The sequence below is a fragment of the Carettochelys insculpta genome, chromosome 1 (genome assembly GCF_033958435.1).
Source record: "Carettochelys insculpta isolate YL-2023 chromosome 1, ASM3395843v1, whole genome shotgun sequence".
Classification (NCBI taxonomy): Eukaryota; Metazoa; Chordata; order Testudines; family Carettochelyidae; genus Carettochelys; species Carettochelys insculpta.
The window spans coordinates 264,046,213-264,061,049 of record NC_134137.1 but is presented as its reverse complement, the minus strand read 5'-3'; the positions used below and the strand labels follow the sequence as shown (position 1 = coordinate 264,061,049).

General features: G+C 51.3%; 1 protein-coding gene across 4 annotated transcripts in view; it reads left to right on the top strand.

Annotated features, from left to right (window-relative positions):
- LOC142019475 (uncharacterized) overlaps positions 1-14,837 on the top strand; it is a 56,105-nt gene that overhangs the window by 28,000 nt on the left and 13,268 nt on the right. For 3 of the 4 annotated variants that reach the window (XR_012647093.1, XR_012647094.1, XR_012647095.1), the window contains one exon: positions 1,003-1,766. The exons of the other annotated variant lie outside the window; for it this stretch is intronic. The gene's annotated coding sequence lies outside the window, so the exon portion shown is untranslated. Of the gene's footprint in view, positions 1-1,002; positions 1,767-14,837 lie in introns of those variants that run through there. 4 annotated transcript variants of the gene reach the window in all.

Here is a 14,837-nt window from a genome sequence, read left to right as displayed (position 1 = left end):
CCTGCACCCATGGCATCCAGCCAGCCCGCCAAGCGCCCACAGGGCACCCCCCCCGCAAGGGGACCCAGGGCTCCCAGCCTGCCAGCCAGTGGGGGAAGAGGCAGCGGGGCCCCTCCTGGACGGAGGCCGAGATCCGGGACCTGCTGGGGCTCTGGAGCGAGGAGGAGGTGCCCCAGGTAATGGGGAGCAAGAGGCAGAACGCGGATGTGTTCGCTCGGCTGGCCGAGGGCCTGGCTGCCCGGGGTCATCCTGCCCGCACTCCTGACCACATCAGGAGAAAGGTAAAGGAGCTGTGGCAGGGTTACGCCTGGGCCCGGGACACGGCCAGCCGATCTGGGGCCACCCCCACCGCTTGCCCCTTTTACAGGGAGCTCAGGGCCATCCTGGGCCCCCAGTACACCTCCTCCCCCCCAGCCACCCTTGACACCTCAGGCGACGAGCCCCAGCAGGCCCCGGAGACGGAGTCCGCCCTGGAGGCCAGCCCTGCACCCCAGGCCCCCCCCCGCCAGGAGCCCACTCCTGGGACACTGGAGGAGGAGGAGGAGTCCTCCAGTGATGGGGGGCTCCAAATCGCCTCCCCTCCTGCAGCTGCAGCACGGCGTCCACCCGATGGGTGTCCCCCGACCGTGGGAGCGGAGCATCAGGTATGTACGCGACTGGTGCACACCCCCGGGGTTAAGGGGCGGGGACAAGAGACATGACCAGGGCCCTCCACATGCCCAGATGACCATGGCCCCGAGGCCAGCAGTGGTATGTCCCTCAGGAGAGTGCATCAGCCCCTGCCCCCCAGCAGGACAGCGCCATGCCCCATCCCTGGGGATGGGGGGGAGCGGAACCTAGGGTCCCCCGGGGGAGGGGGTTGGACACCCATCAGCAGCAGCAGCAGCATCTCCGGGCGATGGGGATGGGGAACCAGCAGCAGAGGGGTGGGGGGACAAGGGCCACGGGTCAGGGCCCACACTAACGGCTGTCCCCACTCTTCTTCCCCCCTCTGTTCCGCAGCTGCACCATTGGAGGGCTCGGAGAGCACCGGCGCAGTGTCAGTGGTCCCGGACAGCCCTCCGGGGCCATCCCACCAGTCCAGCCCCTCGGCGGAGCACGGACCAGCCCCAGGACGAGCCCGACAGCGGCGGAGCCATCCGCGGGCATCCATGGACCCCCAGCTGCTCGCCACCCTCCGGCGTCAGCTGGAGGTGTCCGAGCGGCGCCTGCAGGTGGAGGAGCAGCGGCTCGACTTCCAGGAGCGAGCGCTGGCCTGGCGCCAGGAGGCTTGGGGGCCCTTCATGTGCACTTTCCAGGACATTGCGTGGCACTTGGCCCCCCTTGCCACTCTGCCCGCTGCTCCGCCTGCCGTCCCTCCACCATCCGTCATCCTGGGGCCTGCCACCGAGGGGGACTATGGGCCTCCGGACTCCGCCCAGCCCTATCTGCCGGTTCTCCTGGCCCCCACCCCGCCTCGACAAGGCCTCCAGCCAAGACGTGGGTCGCACCCCCCACACCGGGCGCAGGACAGTAGGGGGTGCGTGGCAGAGGACGTTGCCCCCCAAAGCCCCCTCCTCTTTGGATATATTTCCCCCATCCATGTAAATAGATTTTGTTCTACCCCTGTTTTGTACCTGCCCCCCCATGTACATAGTTCACCCTTCTTCTGCTAATAATTAATACAGGTTGCATGGTTTTGTTTAAAAAAAAATTCCATTTATTGCACAGAAGTAGGGGGGGTGTGCTCTCGGGTTCTCTGTGGTGTGGGCGTGGGGGCAGGGAGTGTTGTAGAGGATGGGGGGGGTGCAGTGGGTGGCACACCCGCAGCTGGCTCTGCCAGCGTTCACCCCGCAGCCTGGTCAAAATGGGCCCGCAGGGCCTCCCAGACCCAGATCCCCTCAGGGTCGACCTGGCGACTGGGGGCAGTGGGTGGCTGGATGTCGGCCCTGCCAGCCTCCACAGCCCAGCCGTGGAAGAAGGCCTCTCCCTTGCTCTCCACCAGGTTGTGGAGTGCGCTGCACGCGCCCACAACCTGGGGGATGTTGGTGAGGCCCGCATCCAGTCGGGTGAGGAGACACCTCCAGCGGCCTTTGAGGTGGCCGAAAGTGCGCTCGACCACCTGGCTTGCATGGTTCAAGCATGTGTTGAACTGCTCCTGGCTGGCTGTGACATGGCCCATGTAGGGTGCATGAGCCAGGGCTGGAGGGGGTACGCCGTGTCTGCAACAAGGCAGAGGGGCACGGTGGTGTCCCCCACAGGGATCTCCCGCTGGGGGATGTAGGTCCCTGCCTCCAGCCGGCGGCACAGGCCTGAATTTCTGAACACCCGGGCATCATGGGTGCTGCCAGACCAGCCAACATAAATGTCCAAGAGGCGGCCCCGGCTGTCCACCAAGGCCTGGAGGACCACGGAATGGTATCCCTTCCTATTGAGGAAGCGTCCTCCGCTGTGCTTCGGGGCACGGATGGGGATATGGGTCCCATCCAGAGCCCCAAAGCAATTTGGGAAGCCCAGGCTGGCAAACCCCGCGATGGTTGCATCCGGGTCCCCAAGCTGCACTAGCCTGTGGAGGAGCAGGGCATTGATTGCGCGGACGACCTGCAGGGGAAGGACATGAGAGAGCACCAGTGAGGGGTGTGCAGGGTGTGTCTGGCCCTCCCCCCTCTCCCCCCCGGTGCCCCCCCCGGGTCTTCTTACCTCCATGAGGACAGCCCCGACGGTGGCCTTGCCGACACCAAACTGCTGCCCCACGGATCGGTAGCTGTCTGGAGTGGCCAGCTTCCAGACAGCGATGCCGACCCATTTCTCTACAGTGAGGGCACGTCGCATGGGGGTGTCCTGGTGCCTCAGTGCAGGGGTGAGCCACTGGCAGAGCTCCAGGAATGTCTGCTGGCTCATTCAGAAGTTCCAGAGCCAGCGGTCGTTGTCCCACTCGCTGAGCACCAGCCGCTCCCACCAGTCCGTGCTCGTGGAGTATCTCCACAGCCGGCGGCGTGTGCAGTGGGGGGGGGGGGGCGGGGCTGGGAGGGCAGCAAGTTCTGGGGCTGCTTCCTCATCCCCTGGGGGCATTTCATTTTCTTCAAAGAAAAGATGCAGAGCTGCCTCCTGCATGGCACTGAGCAGGGCAACCACTGCTCCTCTAGGGGCAGGTGTGTGGGCCTCTGGCTGCTCCTGCTGCTGCTGCTGCTGCTGGGGGTCCATGGTGCTTCACGGGGTGTGCGTGCTTGTGGCTCTGCAGACCGCGTGCTGTGCAGGCTGAGTGTGTCTGGGAGGGGCCCTTTAAGGGAGCGGCTAGCTGTTGCCCCGGAAGTGCTAGTCCGCCCTGTGACCCTGTCTGCAGCTGTTCCTGGCACCCTTATGTCGATTTGGGCTGCTTTTGTGTGTAGACGCTCCCCTGCAGCGCCTCCTTCGATGTAGTGCTGTCCAGCGTTGACGTTGAACGTCGGCGGCACCAGCCCTGGAGGATGTGTGGATGCTATTTGTCGAAATAGCTTATTTCGATTTCGCTACATTGAAATAAGCTATGTAGATGTAGCATCCCAGTGTAGACCCAGCTTGTAAGTGTACTGGAGCCCTTCCATCCCCCAGCTTCCCTTTGTTTTCTTTCACAAGGGCATTAAGCAGTCTGCGTCATGTGACAGTGCACTGCTTAAACTTGGAGAAGACTCTGAGCTGGTATGTTTTGCTGGCAGTAGCCCTGTGTGACTGTGAGTGACAGACATTTGGGTTCTTTGCTTTCATACATACAGACAGCACCAGTTACCGCATTACATTCAACTTTGCTTCCTCTTTCAACCTTACGACCCATGATCTCAGCTTTTGAGTCTTATACAGGTTGGATAATATCAGAGAGGTAGCCAAGTTAGTCTGTATCTTCAAAAACAACAGGAGGTCCTGTGGCACCTTCTAGACTAACATATTTTGGAGCATAAGCTTTCATGGGCAAAGGCTTGCTTTGTCAGATGCATCTGAGGAAGTGGGTCTTTGCCCACAAAAGCTTATGCTCCAAAATATCTGTTAGTCTGTAAGGTGCCACAGGACTTCTTGTTGTAGTTGGACAATGACACTTGGAATATGTGCATTGGGAAATGATTGCCTTCGATAAGGCATTATAAAGGAATTAGAAAAGTAAACCTGTGGCCTGTCTACAGCTGTATGAAGGTGCAGCGTACAAATAAAAGTGAAAAATAAAAAATAGAATTTTATGATCATACATCACTTGACTCTGAACTCTTTCACAGATCGTCACTGTGGGAGCAAAGCTAAGGTGTTTGTGTGATCATTAATGTGCTGTTCCAAATATTTGAATGTTTGGATTTCTTACAAAGGTAATTTGCAAAGGAAAAAAAAAATAAGTTTTTTTCCCCACTCTTTTGATTTCTTTGAGACATGTAGAGTCTTTAAAATAAGATACACCATTCAATTAGAAAATCAGATCTTTGCTGCCCTTGGTGAGTGGTGAAAAAATAACTGAGATTTTAAGTGGACTGAAGGATTTAGTCACCTCTTCTCTTCAATGGGAGTTGCACAGCTAACTTTCAAGTTCAGGATACCAGAGAAACAGTGCTGCTGAAACTTGTGAAACTTGTATGTGGAGAGATTCTGTGGAGAGTTTGGTTAAAACTCTGCCTTCTGAACTGGATTTTTGCATGTGGTTTGTTTGAACACCCTTTTGAAAGCACAGATGAAGAACTGCCTGTTTAAGGCACCTTTACATCGGGACTGAAAAGATATTAAGCCCTGTGTGAGGCATCCAAGGAGTTTAATAGGAAAACTAGATTTGTTTATTGTGACACTTCTAGGCTGTGTCTACACTATCCCAAAATCTTCAAAATGGTTGTGCAAATGGCCATTTTGAAGTTTACTAATGAAGCGCCAAAATACATATTCAGCACCTCATTAGAATGCGGGCGGCCGTGGCACTTCGAAATTGCTATGGCTCACCGCTGTGCGGCTCAACCAGATGGGGGTCCTTTTCGAAAGGACCCCGGCAGCTTCAAATCCCCTTATTCCTATCTGCTGTTAGGAATTAAGGGATTTTAAAGTTGCTGGGGTCTTTTTGAAAAGGAGCCCTGTCTGGATGAGCCGCACGGCGGCAAGCCATAGTAATTTCGAAGTGCTGCAGCTGCTGGAATTTTAATGAGGCGCTGAATATGCATTTCGGTGCCTCATTAGTAAACTTCAAAATGGTCATTTGCATGGCCATTTCGAAGTTTTGGGATAGTGTAGATGTAGCCCTAAAGTAAAAAGCAGGTCAGAAACTAAAACCTTCTGAGGTAGAATATGGTGAATCTATCGGGCTGTCCTTATGCATGAGGAAGCAGAAAAGGCATAGCCAGTTTTCTTATATTACCTGACACCCTTAAATGTAAACTCAGCTTCTAATTCCTTGTATTTTTTCTCATAACTACTATGTGTTGTAAGTCTTCTTAGTACATAATTCCAGTTTAGCAGGGATTTTGCGTGTGTATGCGTGTAGAATGAGCATTATGTAGTTTTCAGCAACTTAACCTTTTTATCACCAATAAAGTGTGTGTGTTGGGGGGAGGAGTTATGGGACTTGATTCAATATAGAATTAAGGGTAACAGTACACTTGAAAGATAAAGTGGGGAAGAAAAAGGCACTCTTTGTATTTGAATGGGTTCTCTCTTTCCTCACCAGAAGTGGCTGGTAATGCAAAAGGGAAAGTTAATAAAGGTAAGGTACACAGAAGCCTCTGCAGAGAATGAACATTTGACACCTGTCAGGAATGATCTAGTGATTCTTTGAGAGCAGGAGACTGAACTGGATATCCTCTCAGATCCCTTTAGTCCTGCACTTCTGTGATGGCAGAGATGGTGTCAGAAGGAAGCAGCAGAAGGGTTGTTTGTACCAGTGTTAGATCTCCAGTGAAAAAGATCCTTGACTGTCATGACCAGCTATCATTACTGCAAACAGTGGGAGTGGAGATCTTTGCTAAAGACATCACAAAGCAGACTAACTGAACTATTCTAAGAGAGGTTGTGGATGTTTGCTTCCACTACGAAGTTGATTGTTAGAAATCTTTTATTTGTCCCTTGACAGTTGGATGGTGAAATGTATTCACAAGGTAGTAGGTTTAGTGGGTTGTAGTTTTTTTTTCATAGAGTGATGGAATGATATAGTAGAGCTTGAGGGTAAAGAACTGGACAGTGTTTGTTGCACTTCTACTTTTTCTGTCTTCCCTTAAGCTTGTCTCTTTATCATATTAAGAATATATATGAAAGAGATGTGCTGCTAAGGGTTCCTAATGGTGCAACCCCCAACAGAATGGTGTGATTGACTCAGATGGAAAATGTGAATTTAAGGAGATTATTGAACATCCAGTATTTAAGTGAACATTAATAAATCCAACACAGCTGTAGAAAATGTAAGGTGCTGTTCTATTTAAGACCACAAGGCCTGCAAGAAACCCATCTGACTGCCTCTTGATGAGTTAAAAAAGCAACACTGAAGAGAAAGGTAAAATGACAGCTGGAGGAGCAGAACACTTGCAGGAGTGTAGAGCCCTTTGGTGAGTTTATGGACAGATTGGTAAATAGAAAAACTGTGTGGCAATTTTTACCCCTCAGGCACTCCAGTAATGAACACAGGGTAGACAGCATCCTTCCTGCAGCCTTGGGGACACTTGGCATCCTGCCTTGATTTACCTTTGCCCTTTCACTAGCCTGTGCCTGAAGAGTGTTTTACTCACCAAAGCCCAGGGACTGAGTAGGAAACACCTGGGTCACGTGCCAGTGACATTGGTTTAAGCAGAAAGGAGAAATGGCATATTCCACACAGGCAGAAGTGGGAAAAGTACCCAAAAAGTTACTTATGTAAAACTGCAGCTGCTGAGGGTGCGTGTGTACCTGTGCATTTATGTACAAGTTATTGATGTCCCTCTAGAAAACTACTTGAGTAAAAGTGCACACGCATGCACATGCACATGCACATGCACATACACATACCTAGATTGTACACGAGTACCTAGACGTGAAAGCAGCTGCACTTTTGGGGTACTTGTCTCACCTGTGCACAAAGGAGAACTGGATTTCTTTTCCGTTGAAAGGCAGAAGGAGTTCGAGACGGGCAGCAGCAGCAGAAGTAGGAGATCATGCTCTTTCCATACAAATTCTCCCACCTCAGGTCTACAAGAAGCCTGCCTGTGCCTTAGGCCTCTGGATCTGTCCACATGTGTACTCTCTCAACCTGATTTCCTCGGTGCCAGCCGCAGTGTGGCCTCCAAGCCAGCACTTCCTGTACAAAAAGTGGTGCCCGCGGCAGCCGCCGCCCCAGGCGTTTTGCAAAGCAGGAAAGGCCTCCATTGCAGGGGCGAAGGTGACGGGGGGTGGGAGGAGGAGGAGGGTTAGCAGAGAGCAAGTGACCCCGTTGTCATCACGTTCCCTCTTCCGGAAGCAGCAGAGGGCGCCTGCCACCGCGGCCGATCGCTCGCCATGTGACTGGGGACTTGCAACTACCTGCGGTGCGTTTGCTGCTCCAGCCCGGCTAGCCAGCGGCTCCGCTCGGTAGCGGCCGGCTGGGAGCAGCCTGGGGCGCAGAGGACAGGCCCGGCCGGGGTAGGTACATAGGGACCTGGCGGGAAGGAAGGCACCTTCCCAGGAGCTTGGCCGCGTAAGGCCTTGGCACGGGCGTGTAGCTGGGGGCTGGGGCTTGTCAGTTTCCCGCTGCCAGCCCCGAAGGCGCTTGCAGCACATGCGCCTGCTCTTAGCTGCGTGCGCTGCTCCCTGCGCCGGTCCCGGGGTCCGGGAGTTACTCGGGAGCGATCCTTGCTGCGGCTTCTCCGGGTGAGGGGGGAAATACACGTTTCAAAATCGGTGAGAGCTGCTCCTGCAGAGCTCCCGGCCGTGCCCTGATTGGTGCCCTAGGTGCGGAGAGGCGACGGGAGCCGGGGGTGGCAGGGGCGCGTATGGGTTTAGGAAACCTTGGGCCCCGGAGGAGAAGGGCAGCTCAGAGCAGCGGCTCTCCTCAGTCCAGAGTGCTAGAGCCCCCTCCCCAGTCTGCTTTGTCTTGCCCGCCCCCACGTTGCACCTCATTTAAAAACTACGTGCTTACAAAACCAGGTGCGAAGGCGCAGTTACTGGTAAGCTGCTTGTTTTCTCCCTTTGACCATGTAACTAACTGGGTTGGAATATGGTGTACGTCCACGTCAGTGTATAGAGCAGTATAAACCAAGCATTGGCTATGAAATGCTAGGTAGGACTGACTTTGCTAGGGCTTTTCTGTAGCTTGTAAAATTAGGCAGAGCTCTAGCTAAGTTGATGTACCCCATGGAAGACTGCCGCCGCCTGGACCCCTGGCTGAGGACCACTCTTCTAGGCAGCCTCTTGACAAGGTTTGCCTAAGGGGAAAATACACTGTAGTCCCTGGAGAAAGCGAAAGGAAGTTTAGTGGAATTGGGGAGCGAGTACTGGCAGGCCTGTGAGCCGCTGAGTTACACCAGAAAGAAGGACGTGGGTGTAGGGAGGTGTTGTGATAAGGGGTTCAGGGAAGTGGGGGAAGAGGGTTGTGGTTAGGGGACAATGGCCTAGGGATGGAAGTTTATTTAAAGCAGACAAATAACATCACCAAAAAGGTGAAACTCACCAGCAAGCAGCTGCAGGTGATAGCGGATGAGTTATAAATGCTTTATCATAAACAGTTGGGACATGGATATGTAAAGAGATAAAGGTACTTTTTGAATGTAAAAACATGTTAAATGGGGCCAACTGAACTGAAACTTACAATGCACCTACCCTGATTGCCCATTTCGCTGTAAAACCTATTTCAGGGGATTGGGATCAAATCTGCACCTCTCTGCTTGCCGAAGCCCACACCTGGGATGCAGTGTGTGACATTGTGATGGATACTGGGACACATGAAGAATATCTCTGGGTCTTTTCTTTGCTTGTAGCCTGCACTGCAAGGGGGAGGGTGGGTGTTTGTAACATGTATCGGGGGTAGCCAAGTTAGTCTGTATCTTCAAAAACAACAAGAAGTTCTGTGGCGCTTTATAGACTAACAGATATTTCGGAGCATAAGCTTTCGTGGGCAAAAGCTTATGCTCCAAAATATGTTAGTTTATAAGTGCCACAGGATTTCTTGCTGTGTTTGTAACAGGGGCACCCGAACTAGAGCTAGTGTGTTAAAAACTGCACTGGAGCCGAGGCAAGATCGCTAGGCAGAGTGCAAATGGTTGGTTCTGCAGGGTCAGTTTAATTAGTCTTACGGGGGATATAAACAATCTTCAGCAAGACAGAGGAGGGGGCACGAAAGCTGTGTGGCGCATAGAGCTTCGGCACTGCGGGGCGAAAGGAGACGTGCAGTGCAGCCTGCAGGAAGTCACGGCTGCTCCTGAGCACCACTTGTCCCCCGCAGCCAGGGCTCTCTCTCAGGCTGAGAGCTCGAGGCAGTGTCCCGGGCTGCAAAGGAGGCACTACGAACGGAGGTGGAAGGGGGGCTGAAAGTGCTGCAGAAAATCCCCTGACACCCCGGATTCTCCCCGATGCAATGGCAGGTGGCAGAGGAGGACTCCGGCTAGCAGGTCCCCGGGGGTGGCGCGGAGAGGGCCCGGCCGTAGCCGGTAGGAAAAGCAAACGAACCTGGCTTTCGGCGGTGCGGGCAGTGAAGGGTTAAAACCATAGAGCCGGCCAAGCCTCCCGCTGGTGCGAGGCTGTGAAGTCATGCGAAGGGGGCGGGGACGCGAGGACGCAAGGGTGAGCAGTCTCCCGCGGGCAGTCGCTGGTGCGCTTGCTCGCTCGAGGCGTGGCGCGCACGTGGGGCCTGCTGTCACTCGCCCGGCAAGGGACGGGCTCAGGCCTGGCCAGCGGTGACTGCGGGGCGCGGGCAGACGGGAGCGGGAGCCGCGCGTCTGTGCTGTGGAAGCGCCTGCAACAAAGGGGGCGGGCCGGGGGGCGAATTAGGAGCCCCAGTTCAGACAGGCGAAAAGCGGCAACACCCCCCGTGGCCATAGCAGCCCCCGGGGAAAGTGTAAAGAAGTGTAACGAAACTGGGGAGCGCGCAGTGGCAGGGGGTGAGCCGCTGAGCAAGAGCAGGACGGAGTGGGTGCAGAGGGTGTGTGGATGGGGGGTGTTATGATTCGGGGTTTGTGGGAAGGGGGTCTGTGGTTCGGGGACACTGGACTGGGGGCATGGAGTAAGGTGGAGTGCATTGGAAGTTTATTCAAAGCAAGTACAGCACCAGAAAAGGGGAAACCCAGCAGCAGCAGCAGCAACTCAGTGTGACGGGAAGAGGTACAAAGGCTTTTTAATAACAAAGTTAGGAGGGGGAAATGTAAAGCAACAACTATACTTTTTGAATGTGAAAGAACATTAGATGGGGGCCAACCAAGATGCAACTTACAATGCACTAACTCATCACTCATTTTCTTAATTATGCTGGATCCTTATGCCCCTGGTCTTCCTGTAGGTATGCCATGCATTAATTTTCAACTTTTTGGTTCAGTATACACAGAGGAACTTGCCATCACCCAGGCTGTCAGAAATCAACATCTGTTTACCAAAATGATATCTGTATCTGGCTGAAGCTGTGGTGCAGATCAGATCTACCAGTAACTCGGGCCACTACTTCTGAACTGGTTAAAAGTGATTTTGAGCCACCCCTGGTGAAATCCTGCCCATTTGTAGTAGAAGGTAGTTAATCTCAATTCAGAGGCAGTAGGGCTGGAGGTGGGCATAACTGGGGACGTCTGTGGGGAGGCATAGGGAGGCTTCCTGAGAGCGCCTCACCAGTACTTGATTATCAGCTCTGCCATCCTCTTAGCCCCTCCAGGTTCCCTAGAGTTGGATTGGTCTTGAGCTTGGGAAGATTATAACCCATGGACTGAGAGAAATGAATGATCTACTGCGGGGGTGGGCAAATACTGGCCCATAGGCCAGATCCGGTCTGCCGGGATTAGTCCCTGTTGGGTCCCCACCTATATATTTAACTGCACCTCTGCTGGTATTGGGTGATCATAGTGCTTGACTCTAGCAGGCCACCATGTTTTTATTACCCACCCCGCTCTACTGGTTGGAGGCTGCAAGGTAGAGTGTAGGGGAGTCCTGAACTTTAGTACTGCACTTCAGGGACGACTGTAGAGGGAAGAGGGCTCTGCATAGTACTCAGCATCACAGGATTGCAGTGGTGTGAAAGTTAGTCATCTTAATGGGATGTTCCCAGATGAATCAAACCCCCCCCCCATGGAGATAGATACAGCCTGCCACAATGGCTCTGTCCCATTCCTTTTAGAGTGTGTTCTCCTTCCTTCTTTCCCAAAGTCTTTCCTAGCCCTCGTTGTGCAATACCAGTTTTCAAGATAATTTCCCTGTGAAGGTGGGTTTTAAAGTCATTTCAATATTCATATCTGCTTCTTAGTTATGAGGGAGCAATTGCATCTGAGGGACCCTAGATCATATTACTCCAAATTTGCACCAATAAGTGTAGCCAGTACTCCAGTTGTGGCACATTTTTAGAGCATTTTAAAACTAAAAGTAAGTTCAGTCATGTGGATTAAAACCACTTGAGACCATATGAGCAAAAACGCTCAGCGCCCAACAGCTCTCACTTTTGGCAACACAGTGAAGTGAAGTTTCCAAAGAACAATTCAGCAATTTCAGATTTGCTGAGAAGTGGCATCAAAACTCTTCAAATTTAGTTACTGAGTTTTGCTCACACTTTAGCTTTGCACAGATAGTCAATGTTGCCAGCCCCAAATACTTGAAAATTATGAATGGCTGGCTTAAAAATCATGAGAAGTTTAAAAATAACTTTGGAATCTTTTTGTTTGCCCTCCGGTTTTGAGTGCTTGGAGAGGAGGGGTGTCCCATTTTCAAGCATTTTTCCACAACCAGCAGGACTAAAAAAATCTTTTCTTGTTTTCTTTGAATGAAGGCACTGCGATCAGGGTTGATGATTTAAATCACCGAGTGGAGAGGTGTATTTTTAGATGATTGATTTTAATCAACTTTTCCATTTGCACTTTCGTTATTTTCTGAAGAAAGGCAAAGTCTCAATGGTATATAAAGTACATCCTCGATTTGCATGAGAGTTATGGTCCTGGAAAATCAGGTGTAAGTTGAAATTTGTGCAAGTTGAGGGGGTGGGGCCACTCGGTCAGCACCAGCAGCCACAGCCGGAAGCAGAGGATCCCCCTGTTAAGGGGGAAGAATGCTGGAAAAGCATTTTGCTTAGCCAGCTCTGCTCTGGGGTGCCGCCCCTGTGGTGGTGGGGATCCCCTTGTTAACAGGGATGCCCATGTTAAAAGGCTGCTGTCTGGCTGCTGCTGGGACCAGCTGGGTTGGGGGGGAGATGATCCCCCTGTGAAGGGGGATCGCACCTGTAGTGAGGTGCCATCAGTGATGTTTCGGGGTGGGGCTTGTTAATAGGGATCCCCCCCATTAAAAGGCTGTTGGCTGGTGGAGCAAAGCTTTCCCAGCTTAGCCAGAGGCAGCAGCCGTTGCCACACAGGTGCAGAGGAAGAGATCCCCCTGTCAAAAGGGAACAGAGCTGAGGCAGCCAGCTCTGGGGGAGGTTTGGGGGAGCTTGACCTTGACCATCTGGACATCCTCCCCCCCCCCCCCCTGCCCAACGAAGGCACTCAAGGAGAGATCTTTGACAGGGAAATCTCTCCCCCTTGCCTGTGTGGTGGCGGCTGCTGTCTCTGGTCAAGCTGGTGGAGCTTTGCTCCAGCAGCCTTTTAACAGGGGGATCCCTGTTAACAAGGGACTTCCTCAACCCCTGCAACAGCACTCAGGGGAAGATGTTCCCTTTTGACTGGGAGATCTCCTTCCTCCTTGCCCGTGCAGTGGCGGCTGCCTCTGACTGGAGCTTCTGGGGTCCCCCTCCAGTCGCGCTAATGTGGGATACACACATATCGGATGTCTGTATCTAAAGGGTTTACTGTATGTAAGCATTAAACAAAGTTGGTTTGTAACTAAATGAAACCTTTACACTAGATTTGATACGTCTTTTTACTACCTAGGATATACAGTATTTATACATGTTTATATAAGCAGTTATTTAGCTTCATATTTTTAGATTCTTATTAACTTTACATTTTAGTGATTTAGAAAATGGGATGTGATTTTACTTTTTTAACTAGATGGTGAATTTTTTGCTCATGGTTTATGTTAAGCTGCATTAGAATGGAAATTAAAGACAGAAAACAGTTTGTTTAAAAAAAACAAGCTCTTAATAAAATGCATGACCTATTTTGTCATATTTATGAAGCTCAACCTCAAAAGTTAGATTTCCCAATTCTTTCGTTGCATAGGAAAACATCCTTTAACTCAGTGGGCAATTTTCAGGCTGCGTGCAGCCTATTGGGATACTATTTGTGGCCCCCAAAGCATTTTGTTCACCACTGCTTGCATGCAGAGTTGCCAGCTTCAGGTGGTTTCCATCCACATAGTTTTATCTCCTAGCAACATTACTAACATGACATTCACATAAAGCAAGGGCATATGATGAGTGTGCTGACTGGATGTGGAGGGAGTGCACTGCTCTCCATCAATCCTGTGTACAATTGTCACACCTCACAAATTCTAGGTATGAGAGTGCAGTCAGCAAAGCTACTTCTTGGTTACCGTCTTAGTTAAAACAATCTTGGGGCCCACTTAGAGGAAGGAGGGCCATTCCTGTGGCCTACTCATTAGTCTAGATTGCCTGTCACTGCTTTAACATGAAGTTCTTAACAGAGGCTCAGGGGTTCTGTTAGGTCTTGACGTACATTGTATTGAATACAGATTTCACTTTAAGGGAGTGTATTTTTAAAAAGAAAAACTTCCTACAATCTGATTTCAAAAATTCAGAAAAATAATTGATTTTTAGCCATGTCTGAGATGCTCATGTAATTACTTGACTGGCAGGGCTGGGTTCTACAATTCTTTCCTGTTGCACTCAGTACAGAAGAGTCATGGAGATGGGCAGGATAACTGGCCAACCGATGTGCTTTGTTTGTCCCCAGCTAGCATGTAGTCCCATGGACAACATAGCCAGCTGACTTAGCTTAGAATAACCTCCAGAGTTCACTCAGCACCAGCTCAGAGCAGAACCATGAGGCCATGACTGGCTCCCTCACAGTTTTGTCTCTGTCACTTGCAAATGTCTTTACATAATTATATTTAGGGATCTGTTCTCTAGTTATAAAAGTAACATAGCACCATTTCCATACGCTGTAGCAAAAGATCTTGTGAGATGGATTTATAAATCCATCTCCCATCTGGGACAAGTAGGACCACTTACTGAAAACAGTAAGTTTGTTTTTTTACACCTTCTGTTCCAGAAGCAGATCACACGATACAGACACCATGCGTCTAAGGAAGGACATGCCCTGAACCAGAATTGCTTTGGAAGGGAAGACCTTCCTGCTTTTACACTGTATCCATTGTGTTGTCCAACTATAATGTTTCATTTTTTGAGAAGGAAAAATCTGATGTGTGTTTAGCTCTGCATGGAAATACCTACACTTGCAAGTGAAAGGCCTCACTTGCCCCTAAGTATTTACTGATGCACACATGAATCCCCTTTCATCTGTGCAGAAGAGTATTATTTGGGGACAGGATACAAGCCCAAGTAGGCAGTATGAGTCATTCTTCATTCCCTGCCTTTTTTTTTTTTTCTGGGAATGGTGACCACCCATCTTAAAGAATGACACAATAGCGAAGTTATTCACATGAAAGAAGGAAACCTTCACTTAGAACAATTGTTTTGAAACGGAAGCTTTTTTCCTGTTGAACCGTTGGCTATCCCATTTCAGTTGGTGGGATTCACCCTTCTTCAAACCCAAAACAGCCAGGCATGCTCTCAACGTTCCTTCCCCTGGGCTGTGGGAAATGCAGGAATCCCTGAAAGGACA